A 13,721-nucleotide genomic window follows, 5' to 3' on the forward strand; every position below is an offset into this window, starting at 1 on the left:
TCCAGCTCTTTTCTTTTTTCTTAATTTGGTGAACAAAATAGCTTTTGGGTCCAGTCAAAAGAAGAAGGACTCTCTCACCCTCCACAGCCCCAGCCCCTCTTCCCAGTGTCCAGCAGGCACATCTTTGACCTGGGCACTCAGTTTTCTTCTCTCTCCCTCTCAGCCTCTCAGATCAAAGCGACTTCTGTTTATTTGCACATTCAAATCCAGACTGCCTCCAGAAACCCGATCCAGTCAGGCGCCAGGACGGTGCGAGAAAAGCCCCGCCTGCAGCCCTCCCCCCATCTAACAGCCCTTTTGGCAGGACAGGGTAAGGAAAGGGACAGGGGTCTCCTAGGGTCAGAGTTGGGAGTGAAAGAGGAACTAAGCGGTGAGAAAAAAAAAAAAGCAAAACTCCAATACTGCTAATCCCTTTAGAATGGCCTCTAGCTCTCTCACCTCAAATAGCAGGGGAAACTGAGGCATCGAAAGAGATTTAGAAAATACAGAAATCAAACTCTGAGCTTGCCTGCCAACCCACAGTATATTCAGGTGCAGAGAGATTCCTTCTTAGTTCTGGTTAAGAGAAGACAAGCCGAAGTTAGTATTTAAGGGGCTGGAGCTGACCTGAAGTTTTAGAAGCAGTTAACGGAAAATGCTTTTTCTCCTACCTCCCCCAACTTCCTGCCTTGTTACAGATGGGGACACTGATTAGATAGTTGAGGAAGCTTTTACTTGAGGGGGAATCTTGGAGAAGGGATGTAACCTGAAACTAGAGGGGAGGCTCTACTCTCTTATTGTTCTGGTTCCAAGGACAATGGGAATCCTCTCCGGAGAGTCATTGTTTCAAAGCTGGAAATTGGGTAGGGGATTTCCGGGAGGTTTAAATGGAGACCAGGCTCTGCTGTGAGGACACCAGAGGAGGAAGAGGAGGTGGAAGGGGAAGAGGCAGGGGAGAGGGAAGGCTGGGGTTAGGGGAACCTTACTATTAGGCCCTGAAGACAATCTGCCCTCTGGATTTCTGGACTGCCCATTTCCCTTTTGATCCTTGCTCTGCCCTTGTCCCCTAATTCCCTTCTCCAGCCAAAATCAGCTCTGTTCTTAATACCCTTGAGCATAAGGAAAAGCAAAATAATTTATTCCTGCCTTGAGCATGGGGTGGATCCATCTATGCAACCCTAGTCCACAGCACAGAGCCCAGAGCATAGTAGGAGCTCAGTAGATGTGTGAAGAATGAACAAATCTTGGCCTCTTGACCCCAGAATGTCAATTTTGACTGCCCCAGTACTTCCAAGAGGGTAGGAAGTGAAAGTTTAGGGTGAGAAAAATCTAAAGGGGCGTGGAGGGGATGGGATTAGTGAGGATTCTGGGATAAATTTGGCAAATGGGCAGAAGGTACAATATGGTTATTGGGTAGCAATGGCACAGCAATGCAGAATAATATTTGGCCTGCAGAATGAAATCCCGTGTCTCTAGCCTCTTCTCTCTTCCTATTCACCCTACCCAGTCTGACCTAACTTGCAAAGATACAGATGTGCCCACATCCCTCCACTGCATAAAACCATTTGGTGGCTTCCATCTGACTCCACGCATTGATGAAGCATTGAACTTGAAGCTCCTCAAAGACAGGGACATCTTGATTTTTCCCAGTAACCACTACAAGTAACTGGTTCATAGTCAATACTGAAAGCACTTAGTAAATTCGAATTGAATTAATTGACAACTGCATGAGTCAATTTTGCCAATTCCACAGGGTTCCTTGGATGATATTTCAAGTTTGGAATTTCCAATGATTTTGATGTTTAATGTTTCTTCAGTTTTATAATTATTGATTTGATATTTGAAAATAGCCAAGGGCCATAAAAATAAAAACAATTACATTTATTTAAAAATTGAGTCTTATCTCATCTAACCAGAATATAGTTGAGAGCCAGGAAGTAGGCTGTTGTAAGCTGCAGAGCACCAAAAGTGATGGCACAAAGGCAATACATTAATTTATTGGAGACAGCAAAAATATTTCCCTTGTACTAGGGATGGCCAATGAAACGTTAGTGGAAGATATTGGGTAGCATATCCAAGAATTTCTCCTGAAGGGGGCTGACTCAGGTGGGAGGCATTCCTTTTTACTCTTTTCACCTTTGTCTTACTAGGAACGTGGTTGTGATGGCTGGAGCTCCAGCAGCCATCTTATAACCATGAAGGAGCTTTGAGTTTGGAAATCTTGTGCTAAGGAAGGCCAAATGGAAAGATAGAAAAGGCTTGGGTCGCTGATGACCGAAGAGCCAGAATACCAGCCTTCAGTTTCCTAACTCTGAGATTCATTTATGTGGGATGAAAAAAAAAGCTTTTATTAAATTAAGCCTTAATTTGGGCCTTTATTATCAGCACAATTCCCTATTAATACAGTGACATGATTTGCAGCAATGAAGAAATACATTTCTTTACCATTTCTTTCTGTTTGCTGAACTGGTAGGAAAAAGGAAAAGGCATCAGAATTAGAAGAAATATCCTAGATTTACTAGAACACTGTGAGTTTTCAAAGCAAAGTCACAAGCTGTTTGGAGGCAGAAGCTTGAGAGAGTACAATTGTTTCGCTTTAAAAAGAAGGAGGAATCATTCTGAGGTGGCTGGGGAACAGTGAAGAGGCCAAGCATAGAGAGTGAGCCAAGCATCATGCAGAAGGTTGCGATAGGTGGGTAATGGGCATTAGAATGACTGACAGCTGATAACCTGAAAAAAAGAAAAGAGGGGAAAATCTCTAAGAGAAGGTACAAGAATTTTTAAAAAGTGAAGTTTATCAGTATTAATGACACTTAGAGTAAATCCAAATAGGTTTATAAATTTCATTAGGGCCTGAGGGGCATTAGGGTTTTGCAACAATATTAAAAAATGTTTGGATGGTTCAAAATGATGAGTACATGCCATCAAAACAAGTAGTAATGTAGAAACCAAGTTCTGGGTCAAGATGGCAGATGGAACAGATGCTGAACCTTCTCCTCCTTCTCCAAATATGAGAAATGAGAGATAAGATAGGTTTAAAGGGAAATCTTAAAACTACCAAAGAAGACAGGTTGCTTACCAAGAAAAATGGATCAGATTGATACTAGATTTTCTTATATGTAACAACAAATGCCAAAAGACAATGGGATAAAATATTCAAAGGACTGAAACAAAATAATGTTAAATATAAAATTCTATACCCAGTGAGACTGTTATCCAAGAGTAAGGGTAAAATACAAACATTTTTTTAGCATATAAGAACTCAGAAATTTTACTATCCACAGGCTCTCACTGAAAGAACTGACTGAACAAAAAGAAAAGTGAACCCCAAGGAGAAAACGTGGGATGCAAGAATCAATAGACTGTATATATATTACATGTGTAATTTTTAAAAAACGGAATACATAGGCAGGTGATGCTAGTGTAACAATGTCCCCAAATCCCAGGGCTTATAATCACAAAGCTTTATTTCTTGCTCACATCAGTTTAGCTGCAGGTTGGCTAGGACTATGCTATGTCTTCTTTATTCCCGGATTTAAGCAGAAGCAAAATCTTCTACTGGGAAGAAGCTATTTTCATGGCAGAGGGAAAAGAAAAGTGCAGAGACATCTTAGAGCTTTAGCTGGGGAGTAGCACATAGCCTTTTAACCTATATATCTTTGGCTAAAGCAAGTCAGCTGGCCAAACCTGCCATAAGTCAATGCCTTGCAAGCCACGTGGCAATGGGAAGGGCACAGAATATTCTCAAGAAAGAGCAGTGAATAATTGGGAATAGTACTACAATCTACCACAACAGACAAAAAGACTGGGAAAATATGACTGCTAATAGCTATTAATTCTGGGGAGGAGGAAATAGGTAATTATGTTCTGTATTTTCAAAGTTCTCAAAAGGAAAAAAGAGGACAAAGAAAAAAGTCTAAATCCACTAGTGTTAACCAAGAAGTAAAGAATTAACAAATGATTATGTTTACTGAATCATTATATAGATTTTTTTTAACTTTCTAGTATATTGTAGAATAGCCAAAAGTTAATACCTGAAATTACTGAAACTCGCTGAACGAGTCTCAGCCCTTCTTTATACTCACTATTGTGAAGGTTCTTCTAGCCTAGCCCCAGCCCTTGTTTACACTTGCTATTGAATGGTAACAACTCCACCTTCCCTTGTTTGAATCCATAAGAACCCTCAACTCCTTAGACTCAGAGAGACAGAGCTTTAGACCCACAGGCCATCTGATCTCCTGCTTCATACTTAGCAATAAACTCTTTCTTTATTTGAGACCTCAGTGTCTCAGGAATTGGTCATTTGCCTTCACCTGGCAGAGAATCTCCCTACTTTTGTTTGGTAACACTAGAACAAACACATTTGTAACCTGCTTTTTAAGATTTAACATTAATCTTGTGAGAATTTGTTCATATCATTAACAGTCCTCCATTTTCTGTTTTTATAATAGGCAGAGGTCTATTATAGACAAAGACATTTATTATAGCTAAAGAAAGACTTTGATCCAAAATGGATGAGGTGGTACAACTTTGGGGCTTAAAGGGATAAAACGACGCTCATTTAGCAAGGAATCTGGATGTCGGATGTTTTATTGTGTGTGATGATGACTCCAAGTGCAATATAACTTTAAATAATTAAATATAAAACTTCATTTTTCAAAAATGAAGAGAAGGTACTAAATAGTATTGAGAATATAAAATATTGGCCAATGAGAGAATGATAAAGAGATGTGCTTCCCAATAACTCAGGTATTTTTAGTTGTCAGAAAAAAGTGTGCGACTTTACAAGGAACCAAAGGATTACTGGATATCTTCAATGGAAAACTATGCTTTATATAGTGCACACCCTTCTATGTTATTTGATTCTATGGGGTTTGTACCTTTCATTGTCTTTGAGCTATTACACAACACTGTTGTAGATAACTGATAACAATGCAAATAACTGTTTTATGGACATGCAAATGAATCCTGTTCAGTGGACAGACAACTGTCCTCCTCTCCCCCCAAAAGCCATCTACTCGTGAATTCATTTTATGGGCCTACTTATGTGTCTGGTCTGCATTTTGCTTTGAACTAGCTGAAAGACTTTATTGATTCCTTCATTAATTAAAGAAAAATCTTTGACATGTTTTCATTTTCCTTTTGTAAGAGAGTCATGATTTTGTCTCTCTCTTTTTTTAATTACCCTTTAACACTGAAAATTCCAGGAAACTTCCTTTGGGTTCTTTTTCCAGAGTCAGCCTCTGAAACTATATGTTTTTGCAAAATATATGTTAAGTAAAATAAAATGCCTCCCTGCTTTGAGCATTCCTGGGAGGGACCCCTTTGGAGAGAGAATTTTCCAGAAGACAAACAATTGACTTGCTGTGGCTTTCTGAGAAAATGTGGCAATGGAATGCAGCCTACAGAATTCCAGATAAACACCACCTGGTGATAAACCAGTTTCCCTCCAGGAGAGATAGCTTATCAGAATGGACAAGCATACCATACTAATCAATGTATATCTGCTCCTTACTCTGTATGAGGCTGCTATGTAAAATGGAAACTTAATGTCAGCCAATCAGAACATTTCCTCTCTTGCTTCTGTTTGCTCTATATAAGAGTCTGCTTTCTACTCCTGGGGTGGAGTTCTCCACCTGCAGTTTGGATACTGACTGAGTCATGAATCGCAAACTGCTCAAAGGACCATAAATTATATCTTGCCTAATATTTTATTTTAACATATATGTTGTGAGCCAATATTTTGAATTATTTACTGTTACATTTTCCCCATGATTTTCTAATCATGACTCTGCCCCATTTGACAGAAGCTTGTTCCATCATATTCTCCCTCTTAGCAATGTAAATTCAAAGACCACTGTCCTGAGACCTGAGGCTGGGAGTGAGGTGATATCTACTTGGCAGTGAGGCAAACTTCTCTTGTGAGAGCATGTATAGTAATGGGGGTAGAGAGGGGCGCACTGAATGAGGAAGAGGAGGCAGGCATGCAGAGAGCTCCCCTGTGGCTGGATTCGTGATTGCTGCCCGGTTCCTAACTCAGCCTTTGATTTCTGAAAATCATCCAGAATTCTACCAATAAATTTCCTTTTTTGCTTTACCTAACTTCAGCACTGAATTCTATTATTTGCTGCCAGAATAACCTTAACTAAAACAAAGTGGAATCAGGAAGTAGAGAATCAGGAACCATTATCTGGTTAAATCCAAGTCTCCACTTACTCCACCTAGACTCCTGTGGCTGGAGAAAAACACCCAATCCCACTGATTGGTCTCATTTTAAATTCATGATTATTAATCTTGATGCATTTTAATACTGCCCAGAAGTCACCCTTTACTTCCCCAGTTTATTCCCTTTCCCACTCTCCTATATCACATCTTCTCTCTACACACCCTCAATACTTCCACATCCTCACCTTGGTTGGTACACCTCGCTTGCTTCTAAACTGAGAATATTATAAACAATTGTAAGAGAAGTTCTACCGCCACTTCTACCCACATGGCTTAGTTTTCCTTTTATCTCACAGATTCTTCCTTCTCAGTATCCTTTGCTAGTTTCTCTTCTCCCAAACCTGTAAATCTGACTGTCCAACATGTTACCACTAGCCACTAGAAATGTGGCTAGCCTGAATTGAGATTGCTTTGTGTTCAATACATAACAGATTCCAAAGTAATGTAAATGAGAAGTTAGGATTCAGGGGATGATTGCGATTACTGAATCATTATATAAATATTTCTTTTTACTTTCTAGTATGTTAGAATAGACAGAGGGAAATACCTGGCATTACTGAACTGTAATCCAGCTGCCTTGATCTTTGATAATCATTTTATAACTATCTAGCCTTTATCTTGTGATTGTGAAAACCTTGTGACTGACCCTCACTTGGACACTTTTATCTAGCTTTTCAACTTTAAAGTCTTATGATCGCTAAAGACAGCCCCTAATGTTTATTAATGAAGCGCCTTGAGTCAGCCCAGAACTAACCTACCCCAATTCCAAAGTTATGTTGATAGATGGAGCTGGATCAAACCAAAATAGGCACGTCTGTCATGTGTAGTAGATTAAACTTGAACGTATGTGACCTATTCCTCGTTATAATACTAAAAATCATGCTCATCATCATATTAAGGCTGCCATTTTCTTACGTATGTTCTGTGACTAAGAATGTAATCAATCTGCGCATGCTCAGTAATTAGATCATCTCTAATCTCATCATCTCCAGCCATTGTGCTCCTGCCCATCTTTTGATACTATAAAACTATCAGAATTACTACAGTCTGGGGAGACAGACTTTTAGGCCAACAGGCCATCTGATCTCCTGCTTTGTGTATAACATTAAACTCTTTCTCTCTTTGAAACCTTGGTGTCATGGATTGGCATTTTGTGATTGGGCAGAAAACCTACCGCTTTTGTTTCATATCAGTTTGGCAACTCCCAGAAGGGACCAAGGTTCCTAAGAAGGAGTCTGATTGCCCAAAGTTCTGGAGGACAGGTGAACAGGTAATCGAGCCTCTTGTGGCTCCTAGACTCCATTTAGTCTAGAGGCTCGGTAACCAGGTTTTCCTCAGCACCTTAAAAAGCTTCAAAGAGAGAAATCATTCCCAGTTCCAAGTCCAGACATCAGACTGGGTGAATGGATCATCAAGTTTAAGGTGGGTCAGGAAGTCAGTATGGCGGCTCGAGTCCCCTGGACCAGGCTTTGAGGCCCAGTCCCACTTCCAGAATGATCCCCCTTTGCTCTGACCTCTGCACCTTTTTGGTTTTAAGTACCATTGTCTATTGAGTATACTCCTAGAAAACAATAATCCAACAATTAATTGCTATTTAATGAAATTAGGTAAATGAATGATGCCTGTTTGTTGATTAGTGTGTTAGTTATAGTAAGAATTTAATGCCTGTTTAATTCTTAATTGGTGTGTTTGGTCTAGTTATTAATTGGCATGTTACTTAAATATATAGTAAGTGTTAAGTGTCTGTTTAAATTTGTTAGTTGGTGTGTAACGTCATTTGTATTGTTCAAGTGTCCCTAATTGTTTCCTAATTGTGGAAATTCTTTAAAATGGGAAATTCTAATTCTAATAGCATTCCTGAATATAGCCCCTTGAGTTATATTTTGAAAAATTGGAAAAGTTTTAGTTACAAGCCTATGGAAAAAAAACAACAAAAAATAGTTTATTTCTGTAATACAATCTGGCCTCAATAGGATTTAGAGTCAGGAGAGAAACAGCTTGAACATAGTTCTATAGAAAAGGATACTATATTATAGTTAGAGTTGCTCTGCAAAAGAGAGCAGAAATGGGATGAGATTATGTATATTCAATCCTTTATTTGTTCTTCTCAAAAGTAGATTTCTGCATTTCTGTTTCTGTTTGTGTCTGTCTGCTTGTTCAATGCACATTTTCATACCTCCGGATGGTAATAGGAAATTAACAACAACAAAAAATTCTTAAAAGAGCTCTATTCAAATTGCTTAAAGATAAATAAGCAAATATGTATAAATTAGTGTACTCCTGGAGTTCTAGAGAAAAAAAAGAAGAAGAAAAAAACCCCACTAGGTAACAGGGTTCAGTCATAGTTTTTGCAATTACTGGAAACAAACCTAGACATTGGAAAGAAACCACCCACTGAAATTTGCCAAAGTTAGCAGAGTGCTGCCTCAGAAATGGGAAATACTTTTCCAATTGCCCAGGTCACAGGTCACAGCTTTAGGCAAAATAGATCTAATAATTGGAAATAATTAGAAGAAGGGCATAGGAACTCTCATGAACACTAAGGTCACCTTAGGTGTCTTAAATCCCACCACCCTCATTTAAAACTTTTAAAATCAAGTTCAACAGACCAGGCCTCATTCTTTCTGTCTCACTTATCCCTACCTTCAGGGTGTAAGCAGCTAAGGCAGCAATGGGGGAAAGGTTGGGTGCAGAAAGATGGGGGAGGTGTGGGATTGGTTTAGAATTCTTTCTACTGGGCCTGGAGATTAGAAATGGTAGGCACCAAAGAAATGCTGCAGAATAGGCTATATTTGTTCTGAAAAAATTCCCCAATTAAAATTATTTTTTCCAATAATACCTTTGCAATGGTAACTGTAGTAAACAAATCATTATTAAAATATAAATAGCCTTGAGATAATAGTAATTGAATAAGATCTAATTATCAAATTTCAGTAAGTAAAAGAAAATGTCCTTGAGAGCTATGGAAAAGTTTTCCTGGATTTATGCTTGGGACAAATTAAACAAATGTAGTATGTTTTCCAGAGCTTGATAGTCAATATACTTTTGAGGTTGCTCATAATTTTAGGATGTTATGAAAACAAAGAGATTTTTTAACCTCCAATAGAAAGAATAAAAAAGCAAATACAACCACAAAAAAAAGATAGTGACAAAATCTAGTCCTTTTCCTATTTTTGTGGTGGCTTTTTGAATCAAGCAAGCATAATTTTATTCTTCTTAGGTAGGTTCTCCCTAAATTTATACAAGTTTACCAATAAAATAAGCTAGTATTATATCTATTATTTATGGTAAAAAAAAAAAAAAGTAAGTTTGTGTTTAATGAAGTTAAGTTTTTTGGACAAACTTTATTTAAAAATAATTATGTTTTGTAAGATGGTTAAAGACAGTACCAAAGATCTTTTTTTTAACTTAAAGTATGCAGGTATGTAAAATATACAAGATGTGCTTTTTTAAAGAAAAGTGTATAGTTTTATCCTCAAGAATGTGTAGGACAAAGCTTGAATGAATGTGGAAAGTTGTAGATTTGTGAAAGTGAATTTTGTTTATTGTAGTCAATGCTGACTAAAATTTGATAGGCTTGTCTAAGTGAGTATGATTTGTCCTAAAGTAAAAGGCCTAGAATTAATATGTAAGACAAGACATGAATGGATATGAAAAAATTGTAGATGGTTCGTGAAAGTGAATTCTATCTGTCTTAGTCAATGCTGACCAAAATTTGATAGGCTTGTTTATAACATTTTTTTAAAGAGCTTTTGTGTCAAACTGTGTATTCATACAAAACTGGAGTTTAGTTTTCTCTCTCTTAAAATAATCTGGATTGTTGGTCTCCTCTTAATGAAAAGCTGGGAAAAGTTTTTCTTAACCATCTGAGTACTCTGTCTAGAAGACAAAGATTTTATATTATATCAGAATAATATCCTTGTCAGTGTTTATGTTGATCTTGTCATCCTTTATTTCAGAATGTGTCTTCTCACTTTTTAGGGAAAACTGTTGCAAAGGATTTTGTTCTTTCATTTTGTAAAAGTGAGGTACTAAAATATTACCTAGAAAGTGTTTGGGAAGTATTATAATAAAATAAAAGGGATTTTCTATCCTTCTGTTAGCTAAATTTGTATGGATGAAATGTTATTCATATATTTAGAGATTATATAAAATTCTTAAAAATTTGACAACATTCACACTGTCTATGTTATATTCTAATTCTGAGTTGCATAATGTCAGACAACAGTTTGATGTTGTTAGTCATGGTTTTAGTTATTCTCAGAAGAAAGTTACAGATCATGGAAACAACCAAATTTATTTGTCAGTTACACTACTTTGCTCTAATGCTTCTCTAAAAGTACATGTCATCAGCTATATGTCAGAATTTCATCTCCAATAAAAAGGGTCTTTAAAAGAGAAGCAAGACTCAGTGGCAGAGAGATTCCAAAAGGAGCCAAGAGGTCACTCTGGTGGACACTCTTATGCACAATATAGACAACCTTTTTAGGTTCTAATGAATTGGGGTAGCTGGTGGTGGATAACTGAAACTATCAAACTACAACCCAGAACCCATGAATCTTGAAGACAATTGTATAAAAATGTGGCTTATGAGGAGGTACTGTGGGATTGGGGGAGCCATGGGGATCACACTCCCCTTTGTCTAATTTGTGGATGGATGAGCGGAAAGGTGGGGGAAGGAAACAAACAGACAAGGGCGCCCAGTGTTCTTTTTTACTTTAGTTGCTCTTTTTCACTTTAATTATTATTCTGGTTATTTTTGTGTGTGTGGTAATGAGGGTGTTGGGGATTGATTTTGGTGATGAATGTACAACTATGTAATGGTACTGTGAACAATCGAATGTACGATTTGTTTTGTATGACTGCATCGTATGTGACTATATCTCAATAAAATGAATATTAAAAAAAAAGAGAAGCAAGACAAGTATATAAATTATGTTCTACCTGTTAATTAACATTACCCTGGTAAATATGTAAAAGTGAGACAGGACAAAACTTCTGCTATGGTTTGTGGTTGATGACCCCAATATAAATCAATGGTTAAATGTTTTTATTTCTGAAAATAGTTTCATTTAGAAAATGCTTATAAGAAAATTAGATCCTAGGCTGTAAGCTCCTATAGCAGTCACATTTACTCTTGAGCTTTAACTGTTATTTCTAAATTCTGAAATGCTTTACTCTTTGTGTATAACCTGGTAGTTCTCTAGAACTTTGGGTATCTATGTGACACCTGAGACTCAGAGTTAGATTTCTTCAGCTCTGAAAGTCAGCTTTACTCATACAGCAATGGTTAAAGAAGCTGAAAAAGAGATCAGACTTCAATTTAAGATGTGATTGAAGCTGATCTGGTTAGGACTAAGGTAAGTCAGAATACATGGTAAAAGATGATATTGTCTGTATTTTAAAACTTTTAACTTCTGTGTGAGACCTAAGGAAGAGATGTTTATTTTGTCCAAAGTTTAAATTTTCTGTATCACACTATCTAATTTAACCAGTCTGGTCAGTTTACTTAAACAACATAATTACATGGAACCTAGAATATGGAATGAGATCTTGACATCCTGTTCAGGTTAATGTAATACCCTGATGCATTTCAGAATATTTTGGGCAGAAAATGGAAAAGCATTTGCAATGTCCCTTGAGGGACTAGAGGAAAAAAAAAAAAAATGGAACTATTAAACCTTCCTACCTTGGAAATCCCTGCTATTCTCTGAAGCAAAAAGGGCTCCCAATTTAATAAGCCACACCCTCAATTTTGAGACTTGCCTTTATGAAACTTATTTCTATAATGGCAAAACTAAGCATACTTATAACTAATGCCCTAGAGTCATCCCCAGAGAAACTCTTTTGTTGCTCAGATATAGTCTCTCTCTCTCTAAGCCAAACTCTGCAAAGAAACTCACTGCCTTCCCTGCTACATGGGGCATGACTCCCAGGGATAAGCCCGGCCCTGGCATTGTGGGATTGGTTGACCAAAATGGGGAAAAGAAACAAAACAAAATAAAGTTTCAGTGGCTTAGGGATTTCAAATAGAGTCAGAGGTAATTCTGGAGGTTAGTTGTATGCAAGTTTCAGCCAGATATTGCAAATTGCCACAGTATGCCAAGCCTCAATCAACAATGTACCTGAAAACCCTAAAGAATAGTCTGGGCTCTATTTAAGACTCTATAAAAGTTTTACTTATTAATTTTCTTTTTCAGAGGCTTAAAGCCTTTGGATTGTTCCTATGCCAGATAAGCCCAGAGGTACCAGTCTGTCTGAAAAGAATAACTAGTTTTATTCCTCTACCCCACAGTGTCAATGCCCCTTTTCAATATGAAGAAGTTAGAATGGTTGTCACCTAGACATCCCTCAAGAATTGAGAGAATGATCAAATAGGAGGTAGGAGACGTAACTGAGAAGTTAGGATTTAACAAATGATTATGATTACTGAATCATTAGATAGATACTTCTTTTTACTTTCTAGTATATTAGAATAGTCCAGGAAATACCTGAAATTACTGAACTACAATCCAGCTGCCTTTATCTTTGATAAAGATTGTATAACTATCTAACCCTTTATCTTGTGATTGTAAAAACCTTGTGACTGACTCTCACTTGTACTCCCTTATCTGGTTTTTCAACTTTAGAGTCTTATGATCACTAAAGACAGCCCCTAATGTTTATTAATGAAGGTCCTTGAGTCAGCCTGGAACTAACCCACCCCAATTCCAAAGCTATCTTGATAGATAGAGCTGAATCTAACCAAAATGGGCCTGCCTGTCATGTACAGTAGTTTAAACTTTAACCTATGTGACCTCTATCTCATTAGAACACTAAAAATCATGCCCATCACCATACTAAGGCTGCTGTTTTCTTACATATGTTCTGTGACTAAATATGTAATCAAGCTGCACAGGTCAATAATGAGATCACCTCTAACCTCGTCATCTGGAGACATTGTGCTCAATATCCTAAAACCTGCCATTTTTTGATACTATAAAACTATCAGAATTACTACAGTTTGGGGAGATAGAATTTTAGGCCAATAGGCCATCTGAGATCCTGCTTCATGTGTAGCATTAAACTCTCTTTTTGAGAACCCAGTGTCATAGATTGGCTGTCATGCACTTCGAGCAGAGAACCCCACTTTTGCTCAGTATCAGTAAGAGGGGAAAAAAGGATGTAAAACATCTTGTTAATAATATTTTTATATTGATCACATGTTGAAATGTTAACATTTTGGATACATTAGTGTTTTAGTTTCCTAGATCTGCTATCACAAATACCACAAACTTGTTTGGATTAAGCAACAAGCATTTATTGGCTCATGGGTTTAAGGCTTGAAGTCCAGAAGTCAAGGCATTGACAAGGCCATGCTTCCTCCCTGAAGACTGGCATTCTGGCACTGTTTGCTGGTAATCCTTGGGGTTCCTTGACTTGTATCTCTGCTTTCCATCATGTGGCGATATCCTCTCCTTTCTCACTTCTGTGACTTCTGGACTCTCCTTATTAGGACTCCAGTAATACAATGTGAG

General features: G+C 37.5%; 1 pseudogene; it reads left to right on the top strand.

Annotated features, from left to right (window-relative positions):
- LOC119511647 overlaps nucleotides 1–13,721 on the top strand; it is an 88,559-nt pseudogene that overhangs the window by 47,447 nt on the left and 27,391 nt on the right.

The sequence above is a fragment of the Choloepus didactylus genome, chromosome 2 (genome assembly GCF_015220235.1).
Source record: "Choloepus didactylus isolate mChoDid1 chromosome 2, mChoDid1.pri, whole genome shotgun sequence".
Taxonomy (NCBI): domain Eukaryota; kingdom Metazoa; phylum Chordata; class Mammalia; order Pilosa; family Megalonychidae; genus Choloepus; species Choloepus didactylus.